The following is a 19,956-nucleotide window of genomic DNA, read 5'->3' as shown; positions in this document are numbered from 1 at the left end:
ACTGGAATTTAGCATGCTGTGGTTTGGCCTCCAGACCAGGTTTTACAGTACCTAAGCTATTAGACTGAGGACCCCAACAAAAAGCACATCTGGTAACATAAAACATTCCTAACTTTCACTGACAAGCCAAGGAACATGTTACAACCACCTTTTGACAGAAGAAAAGGAAACAATTACAAAACCACCATCATTTATTTCGCTTTTACAGTGCACTGTGGGGAGACACAAAAACAAAGAGACAGAAGCCAAAAACCTCAAGGATGGCAAGTCTATCTACCAGTGAGCCAAGCAACAAGCTGCTTTCATGCAACGATGAAGTAACTCTCTCCCTTCCAGATCCCTGCATTCTCTTGCCATTTATTTTCAGACTTCAGCTTCTGATAACCTATCTATAGTCTACACTACAGTTATTAGCATTTGTGATAGGCTGGTAGGTGGTGTACTTGTGGAAGTGTGGTTAATCCCTTGTTTTGTTAGCTTTGGTTAACTACTAAAATAGTCAAGGGTTAGGCTTGCTGATGAACATGAAACCCAACCCACAAGACTAAGTACATTGCTGACTAATTTTGTGACTGGCAACTAAGGTTGTTTGTCGATTTCAAACCAGACACTGGCCTTGTAGTGGTACTAAATCTCCTTTTTGATGCAGGTCTCATGCCTACACGTCTACCTTTTGCAATAAGAAAAGGTTCTCTGTCTATGCTCTTAACTTTTGTCATAACCTACATAAACATAACTGGGAGAAAAAAAGATCATTGCAAGTTCTTAAAGAAAGAAGAGATGTTTATACAAACTCTGAAACAGATGCAGGTAAAGACGGGGGCTGCCCTTTGCTGGCAGAGAAGTTCAACAGGAATCATACTTCTAACATCAGTTACTGATATTATTACTAATGGTTAAATACTGCTTTCTGGCTTGGATTAAATTATGATTAAATTCAGCAACATACTGGACTATTACATTGTATCACTGTCACCTACCTAAGGCTGTGTTGTCACAGCACACTTAAATAACAAGACAGAGATAAGATTACATATGAATTAGTTTTCAGTGTTGCCCAAGATACTCAGATCGAGAGACTTGCTAGTGTTTGAGGTAGTTCTCTATACAACAAGACAGAAACACAACAGTTAAATTCTGTATCTAGCCTCTGTTATGATGAAGAACCATAAACAGGGCCTTCATTTTTAACACTGTCAAGATCCCAAGTCTCATCAATATAAACTGAAATACTTGAAAGTCCATCCCCTTACATAGAAGACTATTGATTTATTTCCTTTATACTTTAAACCGTTCAAATAAAATATAAAGTATCTAGAAAGAATGCTCTCAGTCTCGTCACCTGCAACAAAATCCCCATCCCTTTCCATAAATCTCCCCTGTTCTAAGTAATTTGAAGGAAGCAGCTGAATACTACGCCAGAGTTGTCCACTTTCTAAAATTAAAATGATGTTCCCAAAAAAAAAAAATCCATACATACCCTCTTCAGTCAAATGTGAAGGAAAGGAACTGTTTAATTAGCATCATGCTTCCAGAAGGTCAGCTATGGCTATTTTTATCTATTGATTAATGGTTTAAATAGATAATTCACTATGCCATGGTAGATTAGACCATGTAATAAGGATTACTATTCCTTACATCTGTTTTTTCCTGTTTACTTAGTCAAACAGGAGACGTCCTCCTCTAATAGGGAGTGAGACATAGATATGGGGAGCTGCAAACATTATCAGCCATTTCCTTAGAAATCTGCCTTTCCTCTCTGCAGTCTGAATCTCTGGATGAGAATGTGACAGATGTCTGTATGACACCTCTTGCCCTTCTTAAATTCTTCAAGCAAGTCTTAGAAGTTCAGATTCATGTACCTAGCTTGGTCCTAACAGGCAATGATGAAGCTTTAAGGTTAAATGGGGTCACTTTCCTACATAAATATTTTGAACATCAGGCCAACTACTTTCAAAATACTTTAAAAACACAGAATAGTATCAGTAATGAACCTGGAATACCCAAAGAGTGTTGGCCTCTGATTACTCAGCAAGAAAACCCTGTTTCTCAGCAAGAAAAATCCTAGTTCTCACCTCTTGCAAGACAATGCCCACGAGATGTGCGAGTGCCAGATTCAGTTGCTACCTAAATCTTCCAATCTGTGACATGCATTAACTGGATCAACAAGCATCCTCACATGCCCTGAAGTGGGATGAGGGAAAACACTGCTCACCTTTTCAGTGCCAATTCTCATGTACGCTTTTGCTTCTTTTTATTTCATCTGTTGGTTGCACACCAAAGCAAAAAAATCCAAAAAACAAGACATCCACCACCTCAGAAGAGGCACCGAAAGCCATCACCATCTCATCCCTGCAACCTGCACTTCACATGCCTGCTTGTCCGTTTCAGCAATAATTTCTCAGTTTGAATACAAAGTAACAAATGAGCATCCCTCTTTATGAATTCACCCCCAAGAGCTCAGAAATGTTGCTCCATTAAAGGCACATCTCAGCAGATCCTGCTGGTTTTCGTTGCTGGAACGCTCCACCCCTCCCCAGTTCCCTCCGGTCTCTCATGGACTATAGAGCTGAAATTAGCTATTCATTACATGTGAAGGAGTCTCACATAGAGCAGCACCCTGCTGCGAAAGACTGCTACTTTATATGGCAATTCACAACTACAGCATCTGCTACCTTACTAATACGCATATTTAATGCTGCTGCATAATGTGCAGAATTACATGCTGTTCATTGCCTGTTTGTCCAGATATTATGTACTCTTAAGTAGCATTATTCCCTTTGAAAAACACTGTACTTTTTATTAGGCCTTCTCCCTGGTGTTCTTTGTAACAGAGCCCCAAATGAGCAGCTCATAGACTATCCTAGACAAAAAAACTCCAGGACTCAGGGTGAGATAACCAAACGTGACAAGCTTCTGGCCTGCATCTACTAATATAATTCAATTTATTTCCTGGGTCTCACTCCCCAGACTATAGTTTTACATTGCTTTGATATAAAGGGAAGTGGAAAAGGAATCTTATCTTGACAGCTGGTGGGAAACCTACTCCAGGCTACTCTTCCACTGGAAATGTGAATCCTTGTATTAGAGCAGCAGCCTTTGCAACAGATTTTATTCTTTCTACTAGAGGACACTCGAAGCAGTAATATTAAGTTCTATTACATGCAGTTGTTAATCATTTTGTTCACAATAGCAAACTACCTCAGAAGAAAGAAATAAAAGTTTTAAACTAGAGAAATAAGGGTTTTGGAGTCAAGTGTTGGACCAGCACACGTAAGATGTTTCGTGCCCTTCAGGAAAGACTTCAATAAGCTCCTATGCCAAATGTCTTCTTAAGACAGTGTCACCAATCCTCCCTACACGTAACTCAGGGAAAACAGATGACAAACATGGTTGTTCCACGTGACAAAATGATTGGCCATCTAGTCTAGAAGGCAGTGAGCACTAGCGTGTATGGTTCCCAGCTCAGATTTTTACTTCAATTACATACTTCCAAAGCAGCCCAAGTAAGGGCAATGAATCTACTCCGCATTACTGAAGTGATGCCCTCTGGGAAACACTACTTTAAACCTGCTTTGGAGCAAGCGATAAACTGCTCTCTGTTAGAGGGCAAATGTAATGCAAGGCAATGGAGATTCTAATATACTTAGCTAAAACAAGCTTTATCTCAATTAGATGCTCAGGATTATGCAGGCAGACGTTTGCTCTAGAATTAGTTTTTGGATCATTTTGACATTAGGAAGATTTGGGGGCTATGACAACACTGAAGTACCTCCATAGGCTGCTTTAGGATGTTAGGAACAAAATCCCAACTGGTCTGTTTTGCTTGTTTCAAGCTACACATTGATATATAGATGAGAAAGAAGTGGCAGAGAGAGCCACTTGGCCAGCACCTCAATCTAGTTGTCTCTTATCTGCTATGAGCATGTGATAGTCAAATAGCCCATTATTTTGATACGAAAGGATGCCCAAGGCCTTCCTATACCTCCTTTCTTTATTTACGCAGTAGACAAGCTGCCTTCCTGAGGACGAAAGGACTCCAGTGGACTGTGCCTTTTTGCTCACCCAACACACGTGTAGGTTGCTCTGATGTGCAACCCAAACACTGTACCAAGAATTTTGTAAAGCAGAGCATCGCTGATCGAGTATGGACTGCAGATGCTGAGAAGAATGTACCTGCAGAAGGAAAGACCAACATTCCCCCCACCTGCTCCTTGCACACACAGTTTGCATGCAATCAGAACAACAGGAAATTTTGGATCTGCTTAAGACATTCTATAAAGCAACAAGAATAATATTTTAATCTTTTTTTTTTTGTGCTGTTATGGGAATATACGAAGTTTTTATTTTTAAAGCAGTAAGCTATTCAAACAACACATCAATACCTCTCAAGATGAGGCAATGGTGACCCTATCAGTGAGGAAGGACCATCACAACTATTGAAATCTATGAAGCATATGAGGGCGAGCAGAGTCATTTCTCAAATGAATTATGCCAGATGCAGAATAAACAAACAAAAAAATAGATGTTTCTTTCACCACAGGCATATCTAACAAAGACAACCGCCTCGCAGTCCACATGAAGAGAAACAATCTCAATATCAAAATCATGAAGCAGAACCAAGACTCTTCTAAAAAAGGCTAATATATTTTAATTTTTTTATTCATCTACATAAAATTCATTAAGTAGAGAATGGAACTGTTATATTCTGGTTTTGCAAATTTCATATGCTTTTAAAATATTCCTGTCAGAGATAAAACTGGTCAGAAAAAGAGAATTTATTTTCTTTCTAAGAGTAAGTATGTCACAGTTTACACGTTTTGTTTTGAAAGGTGGTGTTTGCTTTTTGCATGAGAGGGCAATGCAAATTCCAGACCTTCTGGACCATGAAAAACAAAAGACAGCTAAAGAAATCACCTTTTAAAGCAGGATAATACTTCATTTCTAGAACAAGCTAAACAGAAGAAAAATGTCCAGTTGTCCAGGATATTAAGAGAAGTAACCTTTGTATTTTCTCTTCAGTCTGTCTTCCAAATAAATGAACACTGGAAAAGCCACAGCATTATTTCTATTTCAGGTGAATTTCATGGATTTTGTTTTTAATCTAGCTTTCCCTGAAATCTTGTTTACCACATTTGGACAGGCAATTTTTAAATGAACACATTTTTATAGTCAAAGTGTTTCTGAGGATATTTGTACTATCTATTGCGTAATGAAATGGTGGTTTTGCAAGAGGAAGAATAATTACTTTAAAGATGTTCTACAATCTGACCAGCCCAAATATACAAAATATGAATTGTAGTTATTCTTTCAGAGTTAACATTGAAATCAGGTCTGGAGTTCTCCTGTAAGAAAACTTTCTTGAAAGCAGAGGAAACTTCCCTTTTTACTGTTCTTTAAGGGTAATGGAGAGACAGAAAATGACTGTAATCTCACTAAGTGCCTGTGCCTCCAATGACCTAAGTAAGTTTGTTTCCTTTGTTTTCCCAGGGACTGCAAAGGCACTGCCGTAAGGAAGCCACTTCCTCCAACACTTGGATGCTGTGCACCATGACCCACTCCACCACCACTTCAAAGGGCAGAGAAAAATCTCCCAAGGCACCAGAGGCAGTTTGCTACTGCTTGCAGCACTAGAGTATTATTTACATTCATAATACACAAAAATCATCTGCACTGGTGCGTGTGGGTCAATTTCTCCATTTATTACGGATTGCACAGGGTTGTGTTGAGGAAAGACAGTGAAGGCATGGCATGATGGCAGACTGGGCTAAGCCAGAGCAAGGCTGACTGCTGTCCTGGAGAAATGCCTGTGCGATAGATGCCCAGCTTCTCCCGGCCCCTGAGGAGAATCAGGCTGCAGTTGCCAAAAACTGCTTCCTGTTTACAGGACTCTGAAAAGAAGAAGTTTGTATGTAAAAAGCTTGCAGGATAGACTGACTCCCTCAGATGAGAAGGATGTCTAACACCAGCAGAAGATGAAATCCAAAGGAAGAGAGGAAAAGAGTCCATGCTACTGCTCACAGAGGAGCGAGGAGCACAACCTGTGAGTAATGTCTGCTCCAAGGAAGAGCCCTGCATGAGAAACAGGCAGTCTAGACAGGATGGGGAGGTGGGGTGTCTGGCTTGTTTGCTTCAACTGTTTCACAATGCAGACTTTTCCCACATCAAAAGGGGGGAGGGAAGGGAAGAGGCAGGCAGCCTTGCAGGAAGACCTACCCCATTTTTTAATAAAGAAAGAAAGAAGTCTGCCACCATTTATTGATGACACTTACTTCACATCTTAGAAAAGGTTATTTTGCCGCTTAATAGCTCTAGGATCCTATTTTCCCATAGCTGTGTCACCAAGAGCTGGATCGGAATCATTACCTCCCAAAAAATTTGACGGTGGCTAAGTAGATGCTAAGAATCTTACACCCTCGTCTACAGCCTACTTTTATAAAATAGGCAAAACCACTGAGCTGACTATTTTAATGCACCATGGTAAACAATTACCCAACAGATCAAAAATGTAAAAAGAACAGCAAAGTACTCTGTGCATCCATACCTTGAAAGAAAACTATTTTCCTTCTTCCCTTAACAGCAGTTCTCCAGTCATACAGCAGCTAGCCAAATTTACCAAGTTTGAACCTTTTAAGTACAACGACTGAACAGAGAAGGGCGAGGAGAGGACCTATTAGAAAAATTAAGCCTTCATGAAACCAGGAATTATTTGAAACATAGTATTTAGCAGTTGTTTAAAATATGCAGAACTAGGTTTGGAATAGTTATCCTGATTTAGAGCACAAGCACATCTGTTTATGTGTAAGTAAATACAGTCTGACAGCAATTCAGATCATCTATCAGAAAGAATCAACTGCAACTTTAATAAGCATTATTTGTATTCTACATAATAGTCTATTTGTTCTTTCAAGCCACTGCAGTGATAACACATTTAAAGTCTTCCACTGTGTACTAAATCTAAGGCACCTAGGCAAAGCACAGCATATTCCAGTTGGATGCTTCCCAAACCATATCACTCAACTTTTTAAATATTACTGCCATCTGGCTACTAGGCTTTGCTTACCAAAACAGTAGCTGTGCACACTTTTCTACAGCAGCTGTAGTCAAAAAAAATTTAAGTAACGCCATTTGGTTAAGTTACAATTCACAGTAAAAAAAATGGAAAACTCTAAAAACTATTTTATCAAACCAGTTACCATTGTACCTACAAAAGTTAAATACACGTAGCTTTGTATTTTGCTTTCTATCCCACTTCAGTACTTTAATGTTCTTCACCAACTCACTTCCCATCTACACTGGCACAGGAAAGCAGTAACAGTGACTGAAGAATGTGTCAAGAGCAAAATAAGTAGTCTTGCTTTTATTATCTGTAATGCCCTTCTGGATAAGCACTGGTGCTACAAAAGTACGATGCAGAAATGCTGTTAATAGTAGTACCTCAGATTGTTCTTAGGGTACAGAGCAAATCATACAACCCTCTCAAAGAGACCCCAAAACTGTACAGAGGCTGAGAGCTCTGATAAATTCCAGGGACTCTTCCCAGTGTGTGAGCCATACTAAATAAAATATTTCAATTGTGACTAATCTGAAACAATGCACAATGAAAGCTGGGGAAGTCTTGGGAGCAGTGGGAATATTTAAATTGGAAAAGAGCCTGGGGGGGGTTTTCCTATTCCTAATTACAGTACATTGTATTAATCAGGCCTGGAAACCACAAACCCAAGGCTCTTTGTGACCAAGCTGTCATGGCAGCACAAAACATACTCAAGGCCAAACAGGTGAAGAAGCATTTTCAGCAGCTTGCTGTGTGGGTACCTTATAGGTGTAGGGCACATAGAGGAATTCCTATCTTTAAAAAAAGGCTGTGGCCTCCAAGAGCAGATAAACCTTGGCCGGATAAAAGCCAGTGATAAGTGTAATAACAGCAGAGGTTTTTTTGAAGTTCTGCTGTGCTAAACCTTGCCTAAAGCTCCATCCACATACTTAGTCATTTCAGTACTCAAATAACCAAATATAAAAGACTCTAGCAGTTGCTTAAAACATCCTCAACTAGAGCTGAAATAGTTGCACCAATTTAAAGCAAAAGCACATGTGTTTGTGTGCAAGAAAATACAGCCTGACAGCAATTTGGATCAACTACCAGAATCAACTGCAAACTTAATAAGCCATGGGATAATTAACAAGCATTGTTCGTACTTATGTCAATATGTGAGCTATGTGCTGTTGGCTCAAGTTTTCCACCGGTAACTGTACAAGTGTAGTACATGCATATGCATTCTCTGTGGCAGTCACAGCTCGTTCCTAGATCTGAATGAAGACTGCAGACTGATAAAGCGCTTTACAGTCCAGAATATCTCTGCAGGCTGATTTTGCAAACGCTTATTCTCATGCAGAGAGCAGAATTGTGTGTCCTACAGTTTGTTCACATGTCGAAGTTTTAGAAAGAATTCAGTATTTTTGGAAGCGATAATTAGGCTTTTACTTTTGTTTCTACTCTCTCTGGAGTCAGACAACACCAGTCCCTGTACAAAGTGTTATGTCCTGGTCCACTGTGACTGACACACGTATAGCATCTGGCCAAGTTTTAGCCTGAGATGACTTGAATGCTTTATACAAGATGTCAGGCCAGAAGAGCAGTTTACTCTTGCTAGGGATCAAAACAAAAAGAAAAATTTAAAAACCAAAATATATATACATTTGATCCATAAGCAATCAAAAAACACAACACCACACAATTATGGGAGAAAATAATACAATACACATGGAAGCCAGGGAGTCCATCAAAGTAAAATGCCTTCATGAATGGATCCTGAAGTGTCAGAAAAGTTACCATGAGGGGTTATATATGAACCATCTACCATGCCAAAAAGGGAAACCAAAAAGGTAAGTATTTTCTCTTCTTCCCATTTTATACAAAACAGCTTTGAGAAGATCATCTAAAAAGAAAAGCTTAAGGAACCACATTAGCTTTCTTCAAATTTTTTCACAACATACTGTGTTTTTCATCCCTAAGATAACATAAACCCTAATATAAAAGAGTCAAGTAACCAAATACAAATGAACAGTAATAACATGACCCTAAAATTTTATGATACTGCTCAGCTGCTGAGCATTTGAAAACAGCCAGTGCCTGCCTCCTCCCATCTAGCTGGGAACCTTACGGCAGGACTGTGCTTTTGATAAACAAAGCCAATACAGGTTATACAGCAGAATATGCCAGGTAAATCTCTGAACAGACAAGTAATAGAAAAAATAGTGAACAATTAAAGGACTTCTTTCAATTTCTAAAGTTTGAACAAATTAAAGAATTAGATATTCCTTTTCTGGATGCAGACAAATGAGTGAGCAAAGACAAAAAAAATACAGATAAGACAAAGATAGACAAGATACAAGAACTGTAATACCAGATTACTACTCTTTACTTATTTCCTAGAGAAAAAGTTTACTACTGCAGCATTTGCTTCAGAAACATGTCACTCCTTCAAGAGATTAATTTCAGACACTACAAGCAGAGCTGGCAGGGAAGAAAGGTATTAAAGTACCCAATTTAGTTTAACTTCTTTTTGGAAAGAGGTAGGAAAAAAGAATACAATACCTTGTATAAAGACATTCATTTTTGATACTGCCTTATATCTTCCACCCTGACCTTTTATGTGTTTCTTATCTGATAATGACAGAGTTGGCAGTGATGCACTAAGTGTTTTTCCTGTTTGTACAGCCTATACTTACACACAGTTCCAGTCTCAAAGAAATACCTAGGAGCTAGAAAAAGATTTATACTTGGTTTTTAAACCTGACTTCCAAGGTGTATACAGCAATCTAAACACTTCAATGGAAGGTTTCAAGATGTGGTGGTGGTGGTTTTATTTCTCTCCCCCCCACACACACCCCTTTTCCTCCCCCCTCTTCATTTTGTGACAACAAGAAATCCCCTTTTAATCCTCCCCTCAGTTTCTGACCCACAACAAACTGCTTTTCCAGTGCTAAGTAATACCATCTGGGTTAGCTATGGATGAAAGCATTATTCACTTGCCCTGGGCTTCAGGAGCTGAAGTCTATGGTTCAATTTGCACAGGTTGTCTAGATTCCATCACCATCTTTCCAATGATGCATACACATCTAAATTCAAATGTAGCACAGGCCAAAGTTTAATTTAATGTTGTTGAGAAGAGGGAGGCAGAATTGTTTTGAAATTCTCCCTGAAAAGCAGCCTGTTGTATTAGAACAAAGCTGCTTGTTTCTATTGTTCCTTTGTTTGACAAGTTTAGGCTGGTTAGAAAGGTCATTTATGCCTCAAAGCATCAAATTAACATTTGAGGACATGAATTTTAAAAATGGCTATTTGCTTCTGCTCTCTGAATTGCTAATGATTTTTTCTTAAGTAAAAAGAATAAGAAAGACATAAACACCAAAAGGAAAAAGAGCCTTTTCCTCAGGCAAACTAGGCATTGATTTTATGTCCATGTCAGTACAAGCTGACTATATGTTAATTAAACCTCACAAATTAAGCAGGTAGTTGAAATAGTGTCAAACAAAAATATCGTTTAATTACTGAAGAAATACTTTTTAGCATATTATATACAACTTTCTCCCTCCCCTCCACATAGACAAGCTCCGCCACTCACAACATGAAATCCCCACTAACAGCAACAGCTTCCAAGCACGCTTTGCACTGACTTGAATCGTTAACACAATACTGCTCATCTTGCTAGTCCTGATTTTAATAAACTATGTCTCTACTTGTAACACAAATACAATTACTTATAAGTGTTGGGGTTTTCAAAAAGAAATAAACAAAGCCTATGTGCTTTTAAACTAGATAACTAAGTATTTGGGACCAGGTTCTCTAACATTAGGCCTTCTACTCCCCACCTCTGAAAGCACCTGTGGTTTTCATCAACCCCTCACAACTAGCATCGGCTAAACTAAGAATTGCATTTCTGTGAATACCTTACCAGCTTAGGAAAACATTTGCAAAACCGCAAATATTCTTCAAAAAACAATCAAGCTGAACTCATTATTCCAGGCAAGTACAGTTTGAGCTAAAGCTCATACCTGGTCATTTGCTTTCTCCATCTCTCTGAAATCTGTTCAGCTACGTGGCATTCGCTTCCCCCTCCCAGTAGATGGAAGCAGGCAGACAAATTACAATGCTCCCTGCCACATGAAGGTCTTGCTGCCTAAAGTTAGAGCCTCTTCATCCAGCAATTCCCAAACAATAGCACACCAGCTCAACTCCAGCAGCCTGTGCAACAGCTGATGGCAGAGCCAGTGCCAACTAAGTTGTTTCAAAGAGGTGGGGCAGCAGGAGGAGCCCAAGGTAGCACACACAGGAGATGTTTATATTGGCAACCTCCCTGGGAAACGTGCCCGCTTGCCAAAAAGAATTCACCGGGGATTGGTTTTTAATGCTCCATTCAATGGGAAATTTGTATTTATGGAGAACAAGCCACATTCACCATAAAAAACTTTTAAGAATTGTCCAAACCTTTCAGTCAAAAAGAAGGACCTTCTCTGTACTCTTTCAGTCAGAACCGTTTTGGACTCAGCATCCCCAACAGCTCTAATATCTATTACCAAACGTGACAATTCACTTCAAGCCAGGGCAAGACTCACAGAAACTCAAACACTTCACAGTATCTTAAACAGATGCTGTTCGCCTAAAAATCAACTAGGTAACATACACTCTGTGACAGAGTAATCTGAAGCAGCAAGAGAACTGTCTAGATGTTGCTAGGCACTAGTTCATAGTAAATACAATTGTAAATTTCTAGTACAAAAACAGCTGTTGTTTTGAAGGCAGCAAAAAATTTCAGACAACAGATCCTTACACAGGCAAGTGAAGTCAAAATTTTCTTCACGTTCCCACCTGTCGATGTGAAAAGCATCTCATTGCTTTATGCCAAAACAGGGAAAAGAGCAGTGAGCAAAGAAAAAACCCAACCTGCATAAATCTGCTTATAAAAATGCTGCTTTACTTTCCTGTAATTGTTATTTGTGTTATTTGTTGAAACATAAATGCACGTAAAAGAACCAATATTAGCACAGAGTTACCCACAGAAGTTACTTCCGAACACACAGGAATTACTCTTTCAGAGTATGCAGTTATCAGCATGAAAAGCCAGGTACTCTACTTTTACATTATCAATTTTGCAGCTAATGAGTTTTTCATAAACTTACTAAAACCACCATGTAATTCCAGCCAGGCAGGAGTAAATACATCAAAACTTGTGAATCCTTTTGCTTATTGTCTTCAATTTCAGTTAGCTTTACAACAACATGTCGATTATAAGGATCTGTGCAGCAACTGTCACTTCAAAGAGCATACTTTGAAATAGCCTCAAGAGAAAAAATTTCCAAAATTTCATGAAGTTGGCCAAAACCAAGCCAGTACTCTTCCGGTCTGCTCCTACAGATACAACAAATGTCAAAGCACTGGAGAAATGCAGATGATGCTGTATTACAGTATCTCTCTGACATAAGTACCACACTGTGATACAAGAAGTTGCCAGCTAGTACAAGAGAGCTCTGTAACACATTTCAAGGCTAGAACGAGGTTACACCATGTTTCATGGAAAATAATCATCCACACTTGAGCCATCAGAAGCAGTTAACAACAAAGAGGACACAAAATCTCTTTAAACAAAATCTAACTGAGCAGGATCCAGTTTTTCCTAACTCTGGGCCTCCTACTGGCACAGGCCAGCCACGTCCAAGCCACACCGACTGGTGTCTTCCTTTTGGTATGCAGACAAGAGATACACTTAGCAAAATGAGCTGTGCCATTTACATCCTGAAGTTAATAAAATGCAGTTTATATTTTGCAGAATAAGGTAAAAGAGTGGAATACAGTCAAATCAAAATCAAAATTCAAACCAAAAAGATACAAGACTGAAAGAAAGGTTCAAATCAAAAAGAGACAAGAGTTCAAATTTAACAAAAAACTTTTTACAGGGACTGAAAAGATATTTTAACAAAAGTTTAAGAAAAGGCTCTGTTCACTCATTTAGCTACAGTCCCCTGTGGATACAGTTATTTTACTGTTATTAGAAGCATTAAGAGAAAAATTTGAATAACTGTTACTGGTCAAGCCAGCCACCCGCAGTCAAGTCCACACTGTGCAGAAGAGCTCTGAGCCACACACTGCATTAGGTGTGGGGTTCCCAGAGACATTAACATTCAGTGCCTCCTCACTGCTGCTCAGCTGAGGCTCCTGCAGCCCCTCAGGATCTCCTGGCAAAGGGCACCAATTACACTGTCACTGTGGCTCACATCCTGGTGTAGGGACAATATGGGATGATGGGCAGGCAGACTTGAAGCAAAAGCTGCCAGGTGTGGGAGGAAGGAGAGATGGAAAAGGAAGCGATACGCAGCAAACGGGATGGGACAGAAAGGTTGTTTATTTGTCACCCCTACCATGTCCAAATCCCAACAAGGCAAGCATCAAGCAAGAAAGATTTGCATTCTCCAGATTCACCAAACCAGAGGGAAGAGAGCAAAAAACCAACAAACCAACAACAAAAACCTCTGCCTTTTTAAAGCTAGAGGAGCATTTCCATCCCCACCCCATGAAAATTAATAAACAGCTGTAAAACAAAGCTATTTTTGTGCTACGGCACATTAAAAAAAAAGGGGGGGGGGGAGGGAACCACTTGGTAAACTTTCACATTTACCTTCTGCAAAGAGTTCTGCTCAGAATCACTAGAAATGCCTTTTGCTGCACTTTGAAAAACAAATTATTTTTGGCTATTCATCATACTCAGGAAGCTAGTTCTGTTAAGTGCTATTTTCTTACCTAATCAAATAGCTGCCTAATTTATTATTCCTAATTTATCCACCAGCTGTGAGAGAGCTCTGCTCTCAGTTCTCTGGCTGCAGGAGTTCACCAGATGGGTAGTCCCCAAAGACAGACCTAGTGGGTGAAAGGAGGGGAAGAAAAAAGTGGTGTCTTAATCACAGCCCTTGCTAAAGTAGTTTCTGTAGAAGCTGCATGTGAAGTTAATGCCTCTAGAAAAGAAGTGAGGCAAGGACATGTTGTGTTTCAAATTCCTTTAGCTATTAAAACTCAAGACAAGGATGCAAACTTAGCTCAAGTACCCCTTTGCCCAAACAGCTGATACAGGAAAAAAAACAATACAGAACTTAACACCTTGCCAGGGAAAGGAGGATCACCCACGGAAAGCTGCTAGTACACACATGGCATTAGGAGTTTGACCTTTTTGACTATTACTCTCTGCCCATTAACAGAGAGACACAACACCTACCATTACAAGGGGATTGCTACTGCATTGTTTTAGCTTTTTTAGAAGCATTTTGGCGTTTTGTCACTGCACACTTATACTGACATTGCACTGAATTGCTAATACTGCATTAATACAGATGGACAAGACCTGTGCAAGACAGAACCATAAGCTTGTAGAGCATAAAGGGAAAGCAACGTACCATTTGGGTACCGGTACTGCAGCACTGCTCTACACTTCTGTTCTTTTCAAAATTAAGTAAATGCTACGCTGCACGCAATTTCTTAGCAGATACACTACTGGGTACATTTCCCTTCAGTGTACAGGGGAAGGGCCTCTCTCTCTCTCTCTCTGAACTGCTTCTAGGTTACTTTCATTACGAGTCACGATGACGAGGGACTTCGAGGTACAAGAGCAAGGACCACTGCACCTTGAAAAACCAGGCTCCGAAAAAGAGAAGTGAAACAGCAAATAAGAGGAACACTACCTACCACAACACCAACAAAAACCAACTACAACACAACCAAGATTGCTTCTGCCATGTTAGTTCTTAGATCTAATCAAAAAAGAAAAGAAAAAAATAAATGCACACTTATGCAGACAATTTAGTAAAATCCACAACCTTGAAGTTTGATCCATCTCTACACAACAAATTAAACCTCTGACAGTGAATTTCAGGAGCAAGCAATATGTTAAGCTTCATGTGGCGCCTATTCTTTGCAGAAATGCAGAACTTCAATGAGTCTCTTATGGCTCAAACCCAGTATACGCAATTTCTATTCAATACACAGCAATACTTAGGAAGCTTGAAAGCTCTAAACTGTTTTATATGGTCTATGCTGCATTTAACTACACTTAGTCATTTTATAGCTCAAGAGGAAATCCCAGATTGTGCTCGCTGCAATGAGAGGTGTAAAATTAGTTTGATTCACATAGGCAACCCAGAGGCTTCCTCGTAGTCACACTAGTGTATTACTATTGCCCGGATGCCGCAGACAGAACTTGAGGCACCACTGTGGTATGCGCTGTCCAGTAGCAGCCATAAAATTTAATAATAATCTCCAACAGACAAGACAGAAAAAGGACAGTGGAGAAAGCAACACACACGAGCAGAGTGACTCACACAGAGTCATGCAGCATCTCAGTAATACAGAAGAAATTCACTTCTTCTGACTCCTAAAGCCCCAACCACTGACTGACTAGGTTATGCCTCAAACAAATTTTAAAAGGTGTTTTCCATACTAGTACATCTGGTCTTTTTTGACTCCACTTAAGACTTGGCCCCTGTACCATCTGAATGAATTTCATTAGCTAGTCCTGCCTTGCACAAACAAGTTTTTCTTTTTAACAGTTTCAAAATTTGTTATCTCCAGCCTGTTAACTGTTCTCTCATTTGTCTTCTTTATTAGGAACAGGTAACCATACTGATGCCACCTGCATCTGCAATATCGTTCACAGGATAGGAAGGGGGAGAACAAAGAGAAAAGAGCTTCTCTTGAGTTTTTTTTCCATCTCCTCTCTCCTACATAACACTATTAATAAATCTGTTCCATCATGTGTTTATATTTAAAATTCAAATGGAGTCCTGCAACCTATATTCACAACAGGATTAGACTGTTTTTACACAAGACTTAGTGACAAGTGCACACTGACCAGAATGAGAAACAGTTTTGCAGATTTACTAGTGAAGACTAGAAGCAACAAGACTGGTTATAGGAGGAAAAGTAGATCCAAAAAAGAATGGAATTGAAAAAGCCAAGGGAGCAGCTTCAAAGAAGCTGCCTGGACCTGCTTAGCAAGTATCCAGGCAGCCCAGAAGCCTCTGCAATCAACAGTTCTCCCAAAATCCTTTAAAAAAAGAAACACTTAAGTAATCCTCCATTTACTTATGCTGCCAGTAAGGCTGATATTGAAACATGCTTTCTGTCACCCTTCTGCAGCCTGCATGTTTTCCAGACACGATCATTTTTTGCATTTGTTTCATAATAACCCAGAACCATAGATCTGCACCGAATCTGATTATAGAGCTGAACAGGACATCATCCAGAAGGCAATCAAATCCAAAACCAAGCTTATTTTATTCATTTTTAACTGAAAGCTTAATGCCTTGTCACCTTCAAAATACTTTTCTGCGTAAGTTTTCCCCTAATTTAAGAAAAAAAGGGGCCGCGATGGCATCGTGGTACTGGTACAGTGCTTCTGTTACCCGATGGGACGGGCAAGGGAAGGAGCTCCCATGGTGGAAGACACACAGCACCTCCCAAAACCGTCCAGCCCTGGAACCTGGAAAGCTCAAGGCGATGTTCTGTGCCCTCCTAGCGGCGGGGGGGGGGGGGCCGGGGACGACACGGCAGTTTCGCTTTTACACCGCAGGCCCTGGTCTGACGGAGCGAGACGAAGAAAGGGACGGAAGCGGCAGGGAGGCCGCAGGACCGCGGCGGGGCGCGGGGAGAAGCGGGTGTTTTGGGGAGAAGGGGGCGTTTGGGGGAGAATCAGCGGGCGCGGGGGGAGCGGCGGGCGGCCGAAGGCGCGGCGGACACGGCCCCCCCGCGCCGCCCCGGCTGTCCCTCAGCTGACCCGCCCGCCCTGACGTCAGCTGGCGGCGGCGGCGGCATTCCTCAACAGCTCCGACAAACCCGCTGGTGGGAAGCTTAGAAAGCCCTCAGCTGTAGTGAAGAAAGCAAAGGCTTTGGCCGGCAGCCAGACTACTGAGCTCAGCATTTTGTCATGCACTTCCTTTTTCCTTAACAGCTTGCATAATGCCTCGGCCCCTTCCGCCTTTAACCCCTTCGCCACCCGCACCCCGAAATCGGGTTTTCGCCGCAGCGCTCTCTCGCCGGCCGGCAGCTCTGTCAGAAACACCGGGAAACGGAGAGGCTGCGGCGAGCGGGGAGTTACCGTCACGTTGACTCCTCAAAACCGCGTGTCGAAACAAGAGGAGCGGACCTCAAGCACCGCGAAGCGGATGCAATCCGGGCGGTAACACATCCACATCACCCCCTTAATTTCCTCTGTTTCTACCCAATTCCATGTGTTAGTCAGACACAGAGACCCTATTTACAGCAGCTCTGATTTTAATCAGATTTGTATATGTGATACACGTACATGAATCCTGAAAGTGCCCCTGGTCACACAGATTGATCCGTACAAGCAGAGAAACGAGCCGACTGCCATGGTCCTGCACTGGGGCTGGGCTCGGGGCCCGGGGTGAATGCAGGAGGATGTGGCCCTTGTCACGCTGAGGTAGCCCTCGAGTCCAGAAAGGAACCAAAACAAACAGATCTAAAACCGGAGGTGGGGAGGAGGTTAAGTACAGCTGTGGTAACAGCCTGCTACATCTGCTATGCAAATGACTTCCAATAATCTCTACAAATCTGAAGAAAACAAAGGAAGCTTTCCAAAGGTCACGTAACCGTAGTTTCCACGTTTCATTCACATAGCCCTACTGCTTGTGAGACCACACAGTTCCTACTCTAAAGCTACGAGGACAGCACAGTGCAGTAAATTCCTTCCCACCACCCCACCCACGCTGTTTTGAGACTCTCTGAAGACAACAACCCGTTTTTTGACTTCTGCACCCAGAAGCAGCTCCGTTACAGGCACAGGACTATCACTACTCAGACTGTCCCTCTCCAAACGCACATCAGTTGTTTTGCAACTAATACCAAGAACAACAACAAGCATCAAAGAAAGCATCACCACCCCTGCGCTTCTTTTTCAAAAGAAGTTTTCAAGAGTGAAGTTAAACACAGGAGCTCAAACTGCTTTAACACTGTCAAGTGCACGTGTCACCAACAGCATGCAACAAATTCCCAGATAAAGCATACTTACAGTCTGCCATTTTGTAATGTTCTCTCACCACAGACCCTTATTCTACACCATCAACTCTAGCTCTGGTTTTCTGAGCACATGCCATACAAAAATACTTTTCTAGCACACGAGTTTTTTGCCGGTTTAGGTGAACATCTACACAGTACAGGCTGCCTCACCCAGCAAGAGGCATTCATTTTAAAATAGTGATTGCCCTAAGATATATTAGTATAAAATTCTTTGATTTTGACTGTCAGCATCACCTCAGTACCACAGCATTACACTTATTGCAAACCTGAATCAAATAATCTAAGAAATGTCATAGTAAAATTAGAGATAATTTTTAATTCAGCTAGCAAATAGATTGCTGGAAACGTGCAACTCTGTCACAGAAAATTCTTTACAAGAAGCAGGAAAGCATTTTACAGACATTTAGTTTTGATCAGCTGTTTCCAGATTCCCACTACTATTTACAACACAAGTAATCCTGTTCCTGTAACCATGTCAGATGAGCCAAGTCCAAAGAAAACACACATCTACATACTTCATGAAGAAGGACAAGTACAGTGTTGGCAAGAACTTGTAAGTTTACAGTTACCTTTTTTAAAATTACAAACTAGATTTCCTGAAATGGATGTTCATGTTTTTAATCAGAAAAAAAAACAAGTTCTGATTTTTTAAGTTCCCCATTTAAAAAAGAAAACAAAACAGAAAGATAGCCATCTAGCATTCCTCAGAACAGGACATTGCTCAGGGCCAGTTAAAGCAAAACAAAAGCTTTGACTTCTGAACCATAACTTTTTCACACTACATTTTAATTTAAAAGAGAGATCATAGTATCAATCTGTGCTCCTAAATTGAATGAGCAGGTAGGGTGGAAGAAAAGAAAGGATGTCTCTTCCTCACACTCCCTCCATGCCACCTATGATGCAGTCTAAAGCACGGACTCAAGGAAAGTCCCTTTTCCAGTTTTCTGTAACCACCATCATTAGGAAATACAGAAGCTCCAGTTGTCAAGACTCTCCAGAGCTGCAGCTTTACAACGTTATAAGACTGCAACACATGTGGCATACACAATTTTAACTGATAGCATGAAGGATTTCAAATGTTAACAAATACTTAACATTTCTACAACTCCTTTCATGTTAAGTTTTAGAAATCTTGGACAGATTGCATTGTGGTGGCAAGCTGGACAAATTGAAGAGATAATTGCAATAAGCAAAAGCGTTTTATCTGAATGCATAACTGACACCAGTATCTAAATGCATGGAATGAATCAGTTCAATGTCTTCAAAGCACCAGGGTGCTTATTTGAATAAAAGTTCCCCATAGCTACTATAACCGCCACACCATACATATTTTAAGGCAAGATTTTATCAGCAACACAAAAAACTCATCTGCACTAGGGGATGACTTAATACTTGCTGTGGGGCCCGTAACTTTTAGTTTTCTTGACATTTACAGATTTGGTCTCTGCTTTAAACATGCCAGCTCTGTATTTCTTTTACATTTAATAGATAATCGAGTTGGAAAGGATCTGTTGCTACATCTGATCTGTTCTGTCATTGCAGTGCACGATTCACGGATTTATAAAGAGATTAATCTTCCTGAAATACTCCTAACAATGCCAATTCCACAAACTGACTAAAGTGTTCCACTGGGTAACTGACAGCAGCTTTAAAGGGATTTCAGTCATTCAGCTTCCACCTTCCTAGTTTTAGGTTTTCATAGCTGATACTTGCATGAACTATTAAAAACAGCTCCCCATGAGCCTCTGTTTCTTCTGTTGCAGTAATGGCCCTAAATCACCTTTGTTGATAGAATACAAGTTGAGAAACCTTTAGTACATCTCTGTTCTAGACACTAGAGTCTTACAAAATTGAAAGTGACAATTACTTTCAGATGT

General features: G+C 40.5%; 1 protein-coding gene across 1 annotated transcript in view; it reads right to left on the bottom strand.

Annotated features, from left to right (window-relative positions):
• The window catches only part of ZSWIM6 (zinc finger SWIM-type containing 6), a 118,682-nt gene that overhangs the window by 64,669 nt on the left and 34,057 nt on the right, over positions 1–19,956 (bottom strand). The gene's annotated exons all lie outside the window — the stretch shown is intronic.

Source organism: Nyctibius grandis, chromosome Z, assembly GCF_013368605.1.
Source record: "Nyctibius grandis isolate bNycGra1 chromosome Z, bNycGra1.pri, whole genome shotgun sequence".
NCBI lineage: Eukaryota > Metazoa > Chordata > Aves > Nyctibiiformes > Nyctibiidae > Nyctibius > Nyctibius grandis.
This window is presented reverse-complemented; position numbering and strand designations above follow the sequence as displayed.